The sequence below is a fragment of the Ahaetulla prasina genome, chromosome 11 (genome assembly GCF_028640845.1).
Source record: "Ahaetulla prasina isolate Xishuangbanna chromosome 11, ASM2864084v1, whole genome shotgun sequence".
Lineage (NCBI taxonomy): Eukaryota > Metazoa > Chordata > Lepidosauria > Squamata > Colubridae > Ahaetulla > Ahaetulla prasina.
In genome coordinates, this window is record NC_080549.1 from 25,556,627 (window position 1) to 25,574,100 (window position 17,474).

Genomic DNA, 17,474 nt, shown 5'->3' on the forward strand with positions numbered 1-17,474 from the left:
TTGGGAAATATATCCAAGCTTATGCAGCAGTTCTACATCTTCTCAACAAGTCCTGCTGTGGTAAAAGCTGGAAATACCCTCTAATCTAGATGACATTGCAAATTGGGTCTTGGAAATTTTCTAGTACAACACCTACCACAAATAAATCAATAATTGCTGCTTTATAAAATAATAACTTTTCCGTAGAAAGAACAATAAAACTTAAGGACATATTTTTTAATGTGGAGGATGACCTTACTTGAGTTTGCATAATTCCTGAAATCTGGATTTTATCATTTGAAGGACCATTTCTTCCTTGAAAAGATGATCAAGCTGCAGAAGTGAATAAAGCGATCCCTAGAAGCCAACATGGGCTTGTTAAAAACAATTCATGCCAGACAAACCTTACTGCCTTCTTTGATAAAGTAACTAAATTAGTGGATCAGGGAAATACTATGGGTATAGTTTACTTGGGCTTCAGGAAGGCATTTGACAGATCGATCACAGCCTACTTTTTGGAAAGATAGAACAACGTGGGATAGACTGCACCACCACCAGATGGCTTCACAGTTGGCTGACCAAGTGAACTCAGTGAGAGTTAATGGAACTACATCTATATGGAGGGAAGCCTGCAGTGAGGTACTCAAGGTTTTGTCGAGGACCCAGTACTTCTTAAATCATCTAGATGAGGGGATAGAAGGGGGGAGCTCATGAAATTTGCAAATGACACCAAGCTGCATGGAATAACTAAGTTTAGAAGATAGACTCATGATACAGAGATATCTTGACAGATTTCAACAACTAGGCCCTATCCAACAAAATGCAGTTCAGTGGTGAGATACGTAAGGTATTATACTTAGGCATGAGAAACCTAATGTACAGGTATAGAATAGGCAGTATCTGACTCAAAAGACTCTCAATAGGCAGTACCTAACTGTGAGAGGGGGCACCACTACTTAAGCATGGGTCAGCAGTGTGCTGCAGCTACCAAAAAAGCCAATGCAGTCCTAGGCTGCATCAACAGAGGGCATCAAGATCACAAGAAGTGACAGTACCTCTATATTGCACCAGTGAGGGCACACTTGGAATATTGTGTCCAGTTCTGGTGGCTAGAATACAAAAAAGACTTTGAGAACTTAGAAAGAGTGTAGCAAAAAGCAACAAAAATGATAAGTGGTCTGGGGCTAAATCATAGGATGAGTGGTTGAGGGAATTAGATATGTTTAACAGAGAAAAGTTTTGAGACTGTATAACATCAGTCCTAAAAGAACTGTGCTACAAATTTGGATTTGACTCCAAGGTTACAGGTTCTTAATTATTTAGGGTCATATTCACAGCACTCGGCAAAATAGATGATTAAGATTGCCAAAGCTGATTCTTCCAACATACAGAAAAATAGCTGGCTCAGATCTGAAGTGTTCTTGACAAAGAATTAGTACATTAAGATCGGTGGCTTGTTTCTCTTCCCTTATGTAGGTAAGGAGGTCAAAATAACGTGCAATCATGATAAACAATACAGAAATATAAAAATGAAAGCACACAAATAGGATACAGTAAAAGCTTTGAAACAAGATCATCACATGCTCTTGGGCAACGATGAAGCAGGACATTGCAGGACCCATGAGAAAATTTTAAGTATGAGATCTACAGTGCCATCTGTAATGGCAACTTACAGCCTTTTGCTTCAAATGATCTCATGTGTCTTCAATAAAATGCTATGAAAATAAATGCCACTTTACAGTTAAAGATTTGAAAAATCATAGAGCTTAAACCACAAATGTCGTTGCTTCTCATCTTGTAACAGTTCACTAATTTATTGCAGTGTTAATCTCATAATGTATAATAATGTACTTCCTGTGTAATGGAGGTTTTAGCTTTTTTACTTCAAAGCATTTTGAGTTTCATTGTTTATAAGGCTTCCAGAGCATTTGCAAAGACCAGTAGCATGTCATTCTTTGCTAAAAGAATGTAAAAAAACTGGGGAGAGATGGATAAAGTCTAGTTCTGCAATTTAAGGTTTAGGTTCGTTATACAAATCCATTATCTGCAATAACTGTTTTTTGCAGAAACTCAGAAATAAATGCCAATTTCCAGCAAAAACCTCAAATTGCAAACGCTACAAATGGTTGTAAATGGTTGAGTGCCTGTGTGACCACAGGCAGGGGGAGGGTCAGAACTTTGGATCCAGGTGATAAATATCCCAGGATCTCACTAACCTGTGGGGACAGCCAAATACATCGGGTCTCTTATCAGAATCAATAGTTTTCTCCTGTTTTTCTTCTTTTCCTGATCAAGCGGTTCTCATTTTGTTTGTTAGATTTAGATTCCATTCTTTCCTCGCCACAACAGCCTTGGGAGGCTGAGCTCATCTGGGCATGATTGGCCTAAGATATCTCATGAGCTTTCATGGCTGGGGGCAGACATTCCCCAAGGGTCAGCCTCCAGCTTCGCTTGGCCAGGGATATTTTGTCCTAATATAGTCTGTGGATGTGGTCATCTTTGTAAAGAACACTGACCTGATTTATTTTAGTGGCTCATGGAGTTGTGCCTACAGCGATTCCTTTTTCTAAAGCTGCTGCAGCAGCAGCTACTTCCAAACTCCCCGTGTTCCGACTCGCTGCTTTGAAATAAGCCTCAGTGGGTGGCAGCACCTGCCTGACCGTGTCTGCGTTTGTCAACCGAGCAGCTGTGGGTCCTGCTTCGTGAAGGCAGCAGCAACCCCCTTCTGTATTGCTGCCCAAAATTAACATGGGCACATGGGCATGCCCATACTGTCACCGACAGTTGAGTTCAATTTGAAGAAAATGTTACCCTTTCCTATTGAAACAGACAATCGGCAAAAGCTTTTCCTCCTGTACAAATTGTACTCGGCAGCCTCCTGATTAGTTGCCTGCTCCAGGGCAAGTAGAATTATTGCTTGCTTTCGCTGACTTCATACATTGGTTATTGCCGCACCCAGCAATGACCCACTGTCAGGAGCAGTGTAATCCTGTTATAAAAATGTCTCACTCAAATTATTTCCTATTAATATTGAAAGATTTATAGTTTTAAATATCTAGAATATGTTGTACGATTAATGTGCTGAAGGATTCATTAATTTATAACTCAAAAGGGTGTAGAAAGCAGTTGTGGAAAGTGTGAAATCCTTAATATGGAAAGTTGTCTCTCACCAAAGGGCATTTTTCTAAGTTCAGTCTGCTACTGTCTTTGTGTTGCATCATTAGAGAAATTGTGTTATGACACAGAAAAGAGGAGAAAGAAGCTGATGTAAGAAAGAATCCATGCGGATATGTTATCAAGCTGATAAGGAATCCTGCGTGTAAGCAGTGCAGAACTTCTGAAAATATCCTGTAGGAATGAGGAGGCTTTTTCGTGTAATGATTGATCTCAAATATTTGTTTTGATGGAAGATTAATATTTTACCCTCAAAGTATTTACATTAGTATATATCATTTGTGCTAAAGTTTGATGCTAGTAATTGTTTTACTCCCACCAAAAAATAAATATTGTAGTGTAGATGCTTAATAATGGAATACTTGAAGCCAATTTCAAATGGGTGATTCTTCTCTTTCACTCAGTAGAGAATAGCAGCTCATTATGCTGGACTGTTAACGGGTAGAAAGGAGAATATGAAATACAATTAGAAAGAGTAAGAGGCAGACTTCCCTAAAAAGATGGGTCATGTAGAATTGGACTAGGCTGAGTCACTGCAGAAACAGTAGAATCAAAGAATGTGGAGTGTGGTGATCATTGTTGCAGTAGCACTTCGGTGAGGTGCTCTCTGTGTGTCCCCACCTGTTTAATTTGTGTACTTTTTACTTCAATTCTTTTAAAATGAAATTCTGTATTATTATACTCTGTTTGTATTCCAAGCAGGATGTTTTAAAAGCAGTGCCCTTTATTCTTGCCAGACTTGGCATACAAAGTCTAGTCTTCTAGGAGGAGTTAATAAACACAAACAAAATGGAGGGCTATTAGCTGTGTTTTGCTTTTTTCAGTTCTGGGGGCAGTATGATAAAATTTGTGCTAGTCAGAGAGAGAAAGTTAAATTGATTTCATGCAGCTGCTCTGTAGGAAGTATTCCCATGGAATACTTTTCACATATGACCCGCAATCAAGGGAGATTACCGTATATACTCGAATATAAGCCGATCCGAGTATAAGCCGAGGTCCCCAATTTTACCCCAAAAACTGGGGTAAACTGGGGACTCGAGTATAAGCCGAGGGTGGGAAATGAGGCACCTACCGGTTGGGGAAACCCTCCCTCCCCCAGCTGAGAAGGCTGGCGGCCCCCCCGCCCCGCCCTCTCACTGCACCGGCAGGGCTTCCCCGCGCCGTCCGGTAAAATGTGAAAAAAAGAAAAAAAAAAACTCGAGTATAAGCCGTATATACTCGAGTATAAGCCGAGGGGCTTAAAAAAAAAACAAAACTCGAGTATAAGCCGTATAGACCCGAGTATAAGCCGAGGGGACGTTTTTCAGCACAAAAAACGTGCTGAAAAATTCGGCTTATACTCGAGTATATACGGTATATCAGTACAGATTCTATTGAGAAAGCCATTGGTGCCCGCCCTCCCCATCCTGCCAGAAGGAGCTGAAGGAACAGAGATTATGCAGAATTTTTAGTTATAATTTAATAATGAGATTTCGTTTTCAGACAATTGTTAGCAAAAGCTTTCTCATATGGATCCTTTAGCATTGTAGGTCAGTCATTGGCCAGGATGCATAGGTGTGATTAAAGTTGTGGACCAGAATATTTAGGGACATTGTGTTAGAAATTGCTAGCAACCAAGATTTGTGAAATTATTGGTAGTATTGATTATGATATTCTTCCGAATTGCCTTCTTGGGCTCGATTTCAGAGGTTTGAAATACTGGGGTTTTATCATGAAGTTAATAGGGGGCTTTTTTTGAGGCTATTGTTTTATACCATGGCACTAGAATTTTGCTGTTGCCCATAGAATTTCATAAGGTTTGTAAAAGGCGAAAGATTTATACGATCTGAAGAGAAACCAGAGTATAAGGTTCGGTTGCGTACCAATGCCTTTTAATATTTCTTTGAAACCAATATGTGGTTTACATCCAACAGAGTGTTTTTTGACATGTAATTTTAAGACTACAATTAGAATCCATAGAAATAGTTTGGATTTGACAGTAGGTCAATGACAAATATGTTGAAGATTAATTCTGAGTGATAAATATGCTATTGGTTAATAGAAAATTAAGCAAATACCATTGAAATTTTAGTTTGTTCTAGAGGTAGGGAATTTGTGCCTTCCTCAAAAGAGTAACATTGCCTTCCTATTTCTTTACGGTTTTAATTATTAATTAAGGTTTGTATTGGTTTAATTTTCTATTTTCTACTTTTAATAAATGTTGGCCTAAGATACCCAGTTGAGCTTTTTGCTTAACTGAGTGGAAAGTAGAATGTAAATTCAATAAGTAATTGACCCTATACTGACAAAATTTCTAAGGAGGTGGCGTAGAATATGCCCATTCCGTTATTTAATGTGTTAGCAGCAGTAATTCATGTACTGGCTTCATCTGTAGCATAAGCACCTTTAAGTGATGATGAAACTCTCCCCATGTGCTCTATAATGAGTTAAACTTGGAAAGCATTTGGAAATAGCTGTGGACATAATATGCAGCATCCAAAGTGCTATTCAGGGCAAAGTACAATGATCAGATCATACCAGTATGAAAACAGCTGGTTAGGAAACTGTCCAGCTGTTAAATATCTTCAGCAAAGGCTCTTTAGCGTATGCCCTCATTTGCAGAGACCTGTACAAAGGATTTCAGTATTCATTTCTTGAGTGCAACATTTTGAGTGAATTCACATATCTTTTAAATTCCATATCTCAAGTACTTACAGTTATGGTCCAGAGGTGAATTGTAAAATTTGTTACTACTGGTTCTATGGGCATGGCTTGGTGGTGGGGTTAATGTGACTGGGTGGGCGTGGCCATTTTTTTTTCTATTAAAAGCATTTTTTCTACAACCTCTTTGGCTAAAGAGGTTGAGAAAAAATGCTTTTAAAAGGTTCAGACGATCCCAGCTGAGCCGCGGGATCATCAGAGGCTTTTTTTTTTTACTTTTAAAAGCATTTTTTCACCGGAAGAAAAAATGCTTTTAAAAGTAAAAAAAAAAAACAACAAAAACTCTGATGATTGCGCGGCTCAGCGGGGCATGCGGGGGGGGACAGGGATTTTTGCTACCGGTTCTCTGAACCACCCGCTGCCATTGCTACCGGATCAGGCGATCCGGTCCAAACCAGGAGCATTTCACCCCTGCTATGGTCTTAATTTGCTTGTACATTTTGCTTTCTGCTCCTTGCCCTGAATATATTTCTCAATTGAAAAGGTAAGATGTGAATACAATAAATCTCACTGAACCTGGCTAGACCTACAAATCTGCATAAACTGAATGTACATCCTAAAATACTCCACTCTTCTCATATAACTGGACTTTACAGATAAAGATGGGTATAATGGGCAAGTCAGTTTGTCAAGAAACTGTATTTGTAATTGTTGGTAATCGCAGAGCCAAGTAGATATGATACAAACAATTTTGGAGTTTTTTCCCTGTGTTTGTGATTTCTTCAAAGCAGATGCAGTTGGTACAGAAGCAGAAATACAATTTTCTTGCTTCATGTTTATCTAATCTAAATCATTCCCTAGAAATACATGTTAAATTTAGGAAATATGAATTCAGAAAAAGTTATATCTGTTATTAAAAAAACTAGTGCTAACTAAAAATCCCAAAAGAAATATTTAAAAAATTGGGATCCCCTGACAAAAATGTGGAATGGAGCAAGTCTTTTGAAATTCCTAGTACGATTTGATATCTTATTAGTAACCTTTACTATCACTAAGTGTTGTATTTTTTTATTCTTGATGAATGTATTTTATTCTCCTTATGTACATATAGACCTAAGACAAATTCCTTTTGTGTCCAATCACACTTGGCCAATAAAGAATTCTATTCTACTTTAAAAGAACAGTAACAATACTTAAGCAGAGATTTCAATTCTTCACTTGATAATGTGCACAAAAGAGCAAGATTGTATTGGTTTTGCATAATTGGCACTTTTGCTTAAATAGGCTCAGTCCATTATTAATTCAGGAGGCATCACTTCAGAATTCTTCAGTGTACTGTTTTTTAGATTTATATCCTCCTTTCGTTCCAATTCTTCATTTTATTCCTACAAAGACAACCTTGCAAAATAGCCGAACTGAGAGAGAATGAGTAGCCCAATGTTACACAGTGAGTTTTCATAACTAGTAGTCTGGTACCTGTATATTCTGGCTTCTGATCCAACCTTTTAACCAATATACTACAATTTTAATTATTAAAATATCCCCCCCCCATTGGGCATCTCATTCTGTTGTTGGATGTTAGAGGATTTCAGTATGCTGCAGACAGTTTTTTGAGGTAGTGGGTGAGGGATGTAGAGCCAGTCTACAGAGCTACTGTGAACATACCCTTAGCTTTTTATCCTGATGTGGCCAAAAAAAAAATGGTGGTGGCAATCCTAGTGATGAGCAGACAGCAACCCCTCTCTGTGGGTGTGCTCAGCTAGGCAGCCGGAGCATCTCTGGCTGCCAATGGAGGTTTGATGGTCTGGAATGACAATGATACAGCACCCGTAGAGAACCATCAGCAGTGCAGCAACACTACTAAATGCCTGTTTTTCGACTGGAGTTATAGGAGCTAGGGGACAAATTCAGGGTTCCAAGATTCAGGGTTCAGGAAGCCAGCGAAGGATTGTAGGCAAGTGCCATGTATAAACAATGTTCATTTAGTCTCTACGCTTGCCTTTCTGACAAAGGTCACCGAAAAGGTGATAGGTCAAGGTCCTGCTTGTTGTTGTGGTCCGCCAGCAGCCTGTGGAGCTGGCAACGGAGTCGGACAGCGATGAGGCTGAGGAAGAACATGGGCCAGTCCTGGAGGCTGGGGAAGGCCCAGATGAGGACTCTGCGTCGGAGGCAGAGATGGGGCCAGGGCCATTGGGGAGTGATGTGCTGACTCCGGAGCCTCTAGAGGCTGACAGTAATGAGGCAGAGGAACAAGAGGAGCCTGTTCCTAATGCACGCATGAGAAGAGCTCCCAGAAGGCAAGAGCAGCTCAAGCAAAGAAGACGACTCGGGAGTAGGGCCAAGAGATGATTGCCCCCTCCCATAAGGTTTAAAAGACCAGCAACGCCGTTTGGGCTCTTTGTCGGAAAACAACATTGATAGCCTTGCTCCTTATCTTGCTGCATTTATTTCTTCTCCGCCTCTTCTGCTTTTGAACTTTTGCCAAGAAAAGCCTTTGGCATTGCCTAATTAGACCAAGGTTGGTGATAAGACTGAATAATTTTGTTACAAAGAATTTGCTTTGATTTAGTTTGGAGGATGCTGAAAATGAGTTAATTCTCAGCTGTTCTAATAAAGTCTGTTTGTTTTTGAACTGACTGCATTTACTACTGCCTACTTGGGCCTGGGTCACAACACTTGTCATCTTTAAAGCGCTACATGGGATGGGGCCAGGTTACTTGTGGGGCTGCCTTTCCAAATATTTCTGCCTGCCATCATTATTATTATTATTATTATTATTATTATTATTATTATTATTATTATTATTATTATTATTATTATTATTATTATTATTATTATTAATTGAATTTCTAGACCGCCCTTCTCCCGAAGGACTCAGGGCGGTGTACAGCCAGGTTAAAAACATACACAATATACAATATTAAAAAAACTAAATTAAGACACTTATTACACAATTGGCCGAAAAAATTAAAATCATTAAAATCTAAAAAAAACCCAATTTAAAATATAAATAGAATTTAAAATTTAAAAACTAAACAGTTTAAAAACATTTAAGCTAGCCCCGCGCGAATAAACAAATATGTTTTCAATTCGCGGCGAAAGGTCCGAAGGTCAGGTATTTGACGTAATCCAGGGGGAAGTTCATTCCAAAGAGTAGGAGCCCCCACAGAGAAGGATCTTCCTCTGGGGGCCGCCAGCCGACATTGTTTGGCTGACGGCACCCTGAGAAGTCCCTCTCTGTGAGAGTGTACGGGACGGTGGGAGGCATGAGGTAACAGCAGGCGGTCCCGTAAGTACCCAGGTCCCAAGCCATGGAGCGCTTTAAAGGTGGTAACCAAAACCTTGAAATGCACCCGGAAGGCAACAGGTAGCCAGTGCAGTCTGCGCAGGAGAGGTGTTACATGGGAGTTACGTGGAACTCCCTCTATCACCCGCGCAGCTGCGTTCTGGACCAACTGAAGCCTCCGAGTGCATCTCAAGGGGAGCCCCATGTAGAGAGCATTGCAATAATCCAGGCGAGAGGTAACGAGAGCATGAGTGACCGTGCATAAGGCATCCCGATCAAGGAAGGGGCGCAACTGGCGAACCAGGCGAACCTGGTGAAAGGCTCTCCTGGAGACGGCCGTCAGATGATCTTCGAACGACAGCCGTGCATCCAGGAGAACACCCAAGTTGCGCACCCTTTCCCTTGGGGCCAATAACTCGCCCCCAACAGCCAGCTGCGGCTGCAGCTGACTGTATCGGGGTGCCGGCATCCACAGCCACTCCGTCTTGGAGGGATTGAGCTTGAGCCTGTTCCTCCCCATCCAGACCCGTACGGCCTCCAAACACCGGGACAGCACTTCGACAGCTTCGTTGGGGTGGCCCGGGGTGGAAAAGTACAGCTGAGTGTCATCAGCGTACTGCTGATATCTCACCCCGAAGCCACTGATGATCTCACCCAACGGCTTCATATAGATGTTGAACAGGAGAGGCGAGAGAATCGACCCCTGTGGCACCCCACAAGTAAGGTGCCTCGTGGTCGACCTCTGCCCCCCTGTCAACACCGTCTGCGACCGGTCAGAGAGGTAGGAGGAGAACCACCGATAAACGGTGCCTCCCACTCCCAACCCCCCCAACCGGCAGTGAGGCAGTGTCACTTGGTGGATCCCTGGAAGACTGCCTCCTTTCTCAGGGCACCTGTCTGGTGGATCAAATGTCCTCCTGGAGATAAAAGCAACCTTCACAGGACTGTGAAGACCTTGATTATTCTCCCAGGTCTTGGAGTCAAAAGTGCTCGTAGGAGCTCTGATATGGGAAGGTGCATTTGTTCCTGAGTTCACTACTGTTGATGCTTTGGATTGTGTTTCGCTTTCGTTTTTAGCTGCCCAACACCCAAGGTGCCTATGTTCAATAAATAAATAAATAAATAAATACCGGTGTTTCTTATTTATATCAGTATGTTGATCTTTTTGAGGGGAATAAATTTCACAAAATATTTGGGCAGAGGTCGGTTTGCTTGATTTCAAGGCTAATGGTAACAGTGCCACAGTTTACAATAAAAAAGGATATTTAGGGCAGCTGATTTTGGGAGCTGGTTTCCATAGAAGCAGCTCAGAACAGTATGTGTCTATTAGTGAAATCCATAATTAACTAACTGAATGCAAACATGGGGGAATTCTTTATATTTCTGTTCTGCCAATAATTGTTTTAGGTTACTTAGCACATCTATAAAAATTCTGTTTACTTCAGTTGAAAACTGACTTTGCTTTTTTTAATGAAACAGATTTAAGCTTTAGGTCTGTCAGAATCAATATTACAATTGTTCGTTGTTATAATGCCCAGTTTTCTTTTTTCTTTTTTCTTCAATTGAGAACAGCTGTTAAAAAGGTGGGTGGTGGGGAGTCTGGAGTAGGAAGCAAGGAATCCTGAACCAAGTACAGGTAGTCCTTGACTTACAACCAGAATTGAGCCCAAAATTTATCTTGTTAAGTAAAAATGTGTTAAGTGAGTTTTGCCCCACTTTACGACCTCTCTTGCCACAGTTGTTAAGTGAATCACTGCAGTTGATATGTTAGCAACCTGGTTGTTAAGTGAATCTGGCTTCCCCATTGCTTGTCAAAAGGTTGCAAAAGGTGATCACATGACCTTGGGGACACAGCAGTGGTCATCAGTAGGAACCACTTGCCAAGCATCTGAATTTTGATCACATGATCAGAGGGCTGTTACAAAGGTTGTAACTGAAAAATGGTCATGTCCCTTTTTTCAGTGCTGTTGTAACTTTGATCAGTCACTAAATGTTGTAAGTTGAAAACTACCTGTAGTGTAGGAGAGAGGACCAGGCTGAGCCTGAGGGAGGGGTCAAACAAATCATAAGTCATGAGGCCCTGCGCCCATCTAAATCCAGCCCACCTTGAATGCCTTTCTTATCCCACTATTCTCTTCGATTGCTGGGACAGCAGTCAGATTGGGGAGTGACTCCTGTCTGATGACAACTGAGTCTGACGGTTGAGAAGCTCCTCCTCTTCCTCTTGCCTCCCACTTTCAGACTCAGTTCTGATCAGACAAGACGTTTTTTTGCTGAGCTGCCCAGCAATTATTCTAGATTTAAAGAAAGAAAAGAAAAGAAGGAGACTAGAGGAGTAAGGACCTTTTCCTTACTATCCTCAGAGGCTCCCCTATTTAACTGCTTTGGGGGGCCTCTTTCCAGCGAGAAAGGCTCACGCCCAAGCCCGCTGGTGGCAGGCTTCTCTCTGATAGAGCTTGGACTCAAGCTCAGAAGCCGGCTTTCGCCCTCGGCCTTTCAGGGCCTCGTGGGCAAGTCAGGAAGCTCTGCAGAGCTGATTGCCTGTTTCCTGGCTGCAGCGAAGAGAGGCACCAGCAGGGGCCGCTCCTAGGACCTGTTTTCGCCCCCTCCCAATTATTGCCCCTGAGATTGCCAACATGATTGAAGCAGCAATTCAAAAGAGTTTAGCTACAGAATGGCAGCGTAGAACAGAGTCCTGGGTGACACAGTGTAATAGTGCATCAGAATGCCAGTCTCAATTGACTTTGGACCAGGCCCGTTCAGGGGCTCAAGTTCTCACTGGGGCTCCTCCTAGCCAGGCCTCTTCTGGAGTAGAGGATGTAAGGGATTTAGATTTATCTGAGGATGAAGACCTTTCTCCAGACCAACCTTCATTTGTAGGTCTCTTTAAGCCTCAGCTTTTTAGGTCTCTCTTGCATAAGGCCAGGGTTACCACTGGCCTTGCTGCACCAGTTACCTCTGATTCTGTTTCCAAGCCTAGTCAGTCTTCCATTCCTCTATTTGAGGAACCAGCTCTGGAACCTGAGGAGATCCCAGGCCCCAGGCTTTTCCAGGATGTTCTTATACGCCAATGGAATGTTCCTGCCTCGGGGCCCAACCCTTCAGCACTAGATAGAAGATTATTCAATTTGGCCCCCGAGGTTTCTAAATTGTTTCAGGTCCCTGTGGTAGATTCCCCTGTAGCAGCATTAGTTTCCCCTTCAGTCACGGCTGGACCTCCGGAAGAGAACCTTAAGCCAGAGGATAAACGTTCCGAATATTCCTTAGTTAAAACTCACCAAGCGGTTGCTTGGTCTGTCAAGTCATCTTTAGCAGCCTCCTTTTTCAATAGGGCTGCCCTTCTTTGGATCAAACAATTACAGGAGCGTTTACCATCTTCTGATGTCCGCTCTCATCAGGACATCAATAAAATTGTGGCTTCTTTAGAGTACTCAGCTGACTCTACTATGCATGCCTCCCGTTTTGCAGCCAAGGCCATAGGGTCCATGGTGGCTTCACACCGCCTATTATGGCTCCATCATTGGCAGGCAAATGCTAAGAATAAATGGCGTTTAGCCTCTGCTCCTTTTCAAGGGGATAAGCTTTTTGGAAATTCTCTGGAACCTTTACTCATTGAGACAAAGGATAAGCGTAGGGTTCTTCCCTCTCTCTCTCGCAGATCTGAGTTCTGTCCTTCGGCTAGGTCTTCCTATCGTTCCTTTCGAGGTTCAGGTCAGGGACCTTCAGGTAACAGACCCCAGCGTTATTTCCCCTCCCGTCAGGGTAGGTCACAGGATAGGTCAGGTAACCCTAGTCAGAGGGGCCCTTCCAGGCGTCCCTTTTGTGGGGGAAGGGGTCGCCCATTCCATAGATACCGCTGACAAATCCGTGGATCTTCCCATTGGGGGCCGCCTGTCTTTCTTTGCCAGCCAATGGGAGATCTCAACCACGGATTCCTGGGTGAGGGAGACGGTCCGGCTGGGCCTCTCTCTGGAATTTCTTTCCACCCCTCCGTCTCGATTTCTCCGATGCCCCCTTCCACGGGATCGGGCAAAGCGGCTCCTGCTGGAATCGGCTATCGATCACCTCTTGGAAATTTGAGCAATTCAGCCAGTTCCCCAGGACCAGCAGGGGCAGGGGTTTTACTCTCGCCTTTTCTTGGTACAGAAATCTTCAGGGGGGTGGAGAGCGATTCTGGATTTAAAATCCCTGAACCGTCGTGTAGTTTATCGGCGGTTCAAGATGCACTCTCTCCAGTCCATACTGGAGGGCCTGCGCCAAGGGGATTTCCTTACCTCAATAGATTTGACGGAAGCGTATCTCCATGTCCCCATTCACCCAGCCTATCAGAAATACCTAAGGTTTTGTCATGCGAGTCGGCACTACCAGTATCAGGCTCTCCCATTCGGCCTTGCCTCGGCTCCTCGAGTATTCACCAAAATAATGGCTGCTCTGGCAGGTCATCTTCGGACCTTGCCTATCAGAATTCAGTGCTATCTAGACGATCTCCTTATTCAATCCAGGTCAGTACATCTAGCCCTACTGGATCTGTCTATGACCCTTCGGGTCTTAAGGAGCCACGGGTTTTCCATCAATACAGAAAAGAGCCATTTGGTACCGACGACGCGTATCCAACACCTGGGGGCAGTCATAGACACATCTATCACCACAGTATTTCTGTCTCAGGAACGCCTGACCAGTTTGCGGTCACTGGTCAAGTCAGTCACGTCGGGGGACCCTGTTCCTCTGAGGTCTTTATCCCAGCTTCTGGGGAAGATGGTATCTTGCATAGAGATAGTCCCTTGGGCACGCCTTCACTGCAGGCCCCTGCAGTGGTTTCTTCTCCCGTTCCAAAGGAAGCTGCAGGGAGCCTCCCTTCGCAGAGTAGTTCTCCCCACCAAGGTTCGGAGGTCTCTTCGTTGGTGGATTTCTCCTGCAGTGAACAAGGGCACGGTCTTCAGAGAACCAGATCATCTGGTCTTGACCACAGACGCAAGCCTTTATGGCTGGGGGGCTCACCTAGAGTCAGAAATGGCTCAGGGCAAATGGACCCCTCACGATCTATCTCACAATATCAATTGGTTGGAACTGAGAGCCATTCACCTGGCATTACGGGTCTTTCAGGACAGAGTTCAGGGTCACGACATTCTCATAAGAACAGACAACATGGCCGCAAAGGCCCATGTCAATCGCTTCGGAGAGACCCACTCTCGGCTCTTGATGAGGGAGGCGGAGAGCTTGGGCCTTTGGGCGGAACGGCACCTCAGATCGATAAAGGCAACTCACATCTCAGGGGTGGCGAATGTCCAGGCAGACAAGCTAAGTCGAACCACACTGGACCAGGGGGAATGGAGCATTCACCCGGATTTGTTCAAGGAATTGTCGAACCGATTCGGCTCTCCAGAAGTCGACCTTTTTGCCACACGGGCCAATGCCCAGACAGCGAGGTTCTTCAACAGGTTTCCTTCTCCAGGGGCCTAAAAGGCGTGGATGCTCTATGCAGCAGTTGGCCTCCCGGCCTTCTATACGCTTTCCCCCCCCCTCTCCTTAATCGCCAAAGTAGTCAGGAAGCTATTGGAGGAGCAAGCGGAGATCATCTTGATAGCACCTCATTGGCCTCGTCGGCCCTGTTTTGCGGATCTTCAAGCCCTATCAGTCCAACCTCCCTGGAGGATTCCGTCTCACAAGGTGGTCCTGACTCAGGGGTCCCTGATACATCCGTCAGCAAGCTGGCTTCAGCTAATCGCTTGGCGGTTGTCAGGCGCCTCCTGAGGGAAGTAGATGTCTCTCCTCGCGTCATCAGGACATTACAGTCAGCTAGATGAGCTTCCACGAACAGAATATATGACGCCACTTGGGCTAGGTTCGCTTCTTGGTGCTCCAAGAGGAACTTGGCTCCCACTGAGGCTTCCACCTCTCGAATTTTGGATTTTCTCCAGGACGGTTTAGATGTGGGTCTGTCCCCTAACATCTTATGTAGGCAGGTAGCCGCCCTGGCCTCCATCAGGGTTTGCAGAGCTCGAGGTTCCCTTTCCCAGGTCCCTCTCATTCGGGAATTTTTACGGGCTGCTTCCAATCTCAGACCTCCCACCTTACACCGCTACCCTTCATGGGACCTTTCTAGGGTTCTTAATGCCCTCACCAAACCCCCGTTTGAACCTTTACGGGAGGTGGGTCTGAAATTCCTAACGTATAAGGTAGTCTTTTTGGTAGCGATTACGTCCGCCCGTCGGATTTCAGAGCTAGCAGCCCTTTCTTCTAGACTGGATCTTTGTGTCTTCCACACGGACAGAGTAATCCTTAGGTTAGATCCCACATTTGTCCCCAAGATCAACACTCCCTTTCATAGGGCTCAGGAGTTGGTCCTTCCCAATTTCTGTCCCAACCCGTCTCATGCCCTAGAACGTTCCTGGCATACCCTTGATGTTCGCAGGGCACTCCAGATATACCTTAAGCGAACTTCTCCCATTCGGAAATCGGAGGCTCTTTTTGTTTCCTTTCAGCCAATCTCTTTAGGTCAGAAGGTTTCCTCACCCACTTTAGGGAGATGGCTTAGGGCATCCATTGCCACAGCCTATTCCTCTCAAGCCCTTCCCATTCCTCGCCACATCACAGCCCATTCAACCCGTAGCGCCTCTACCTCTGCTGCTTGGGCTACGCAGGCATCCTTAGAGGAGGTCTGCAGGGCTGCCACATGGTCTTCTCCTTCACCATTCATTAGACACTATAAGGTGGACAGATTTGCATCAGCCGATGCTGCCTTTGGTCGTAGGGTCCTCCAGAGGGTTATTCCACTCCCGGGACCGTCGGACTCAGTTTCTCATCCCTCCCTATAGGGTAGCGGCTTTGGCATGTCCCCAATCTGACTGCTGTCCCAGCAATCGAAGCGAAAGGGCATTGGTTTACCTGAACGCATCTTCTGTCGATTGCAGGGACAGCAGTCAGCCCCACCCTGTCATTTATTCCTGGTCCTCCGGGGATCTGTTACAGGCTAGGCAGGGAGGGGCGGGACGGGGGGGTCTCCCGTTGTTTTTTTCAGCTCAGCATGCCAGGCTGCCGTATCTCCTTCATCTGAAAGTGGGAGGCAAGAGGAAGAGGAGGAGCTTCTCAACCGGCAGACTCAGTTGTCATCAGACAGGAGTCACTCCCCAATCTGACTGCTGTCCCTGCAATCGACAGAAGATAAACCAACGCCCTTTTTCACTCAACCCTTAGTAGTTCAGACTCTCCTAGAGAGCTTAAGCTTGCAATAAATCTTCATACTCATTTAAACTGCCTGGATCTTCCGATTTCCCCAGCGCTTGACATATAGTATTGTTTTGAAAGCCACATCTAGCCAACTGGCCAGCATAAGAACTAGGTTTGAAAAAATTTGTTACAATTTTTTTTTTTACTATTGTATTGTTCTGTTAGCAGAATGATTTAGTTAGATTCCGTATGTAGCAGATTGGCTCAGCCTATAGAGTGGCATGTTGGAGGCCTCAAACCTCTTTTGGAAGCCCTCTTGTTCTGGCTCCTCCTGTGGGTTAGTTAATACCACCGATCAGTGCCTTGCCTGACATCCTTATCTTGCTGTGGGTGAAAGATCTGGTGGCTCTCACAATCTGTGCTGTCCAGTTGGCAATTAAAAGGTACTAATGAAAAAAAGGCTCTAGTGCAAACTCTGGCAAGTGACTAGAGAATTTAACTCTTCCTTGGGAAATAAATCAATTTCACAACATTTTTAAAATGCAGAAATCCCTGTTAACATAGTTAAATGCAAGTAGTCAGGGTGAGTAAAGAGAAACTACAAAATAGATAATGCGAGGCTCTGGACAGATCACAAGATGATGCTTGTAATGGGCTGTGGGAATAACCTGGAGGAAGAGGAGGAAGAGCTGCAACCAAAGCAACAGTCAAATAAGAATCCAAAGCAAGAATGGAATTTGAGACTGGGCCCTCCTCTCTAGGATAAAGGCATGGGAGGGAGAGGCACATTCAGAGTTGCAAAATTCTATTACTGTAATCTTATAGTAAAAGTAGCTTTAGTATACATGACTTTGGTATTCAAGTCTGGCCTACCTTGCAGGGCCGATAGCACTGGTCTACTGCAAATTCTTTCCTAAAGCATCCCAGAAAAAATGTATTTTAGTAAAATTAATAACCTTGTACACATCTGAGTTTTATGTAAATTGGACATAAAGCTCAGATTTATAATTAGGAGAGAAATGGAAAAATCAGTACCACACAGTAAAAACAAAATCAACAGTGTAATATGGAATCCTGTTAATTACCATATTTTTTTCACTATAAGATGCTCCAGACCATAATATGCACCTAGCTTTTGGGGAGGAAAACAAGAAAAAAACATCTGCCTCTGCCTCTGCCTCCCAGCATCCATTGGTATTCATCTGGGTAGCGTCCTTACAGCAAACAG

The 17,474-nt window shown here is 44.1% G+C and overlaps 2 protein-coding genes across 6 annotated transcripts in view; one reads left to right on the forward strand and one right to left on the reverse strand.

Moving 5' to 3' along the window:
• ABCB7 (ATP binding cassette subfamily B member 7) overlaps nucleotides 1–17,474 on the reverse strand; it is a 166,325-nt gene that overhangs the window by 108,523 nt on the left and 40,328 nt on the right. The window lies entirely within an intron of this gene.
• The window catches only part of UPRT (uracil phosphoribosyltransferase homolog), a 32,498-nt gene that overhangs the window by 3,623 nt on the left and 11,401 nt on the right, over nucleotides 1–17,474 (forward strand). The gene's annotated exons all lie outside the window — the stretch shown is intronic.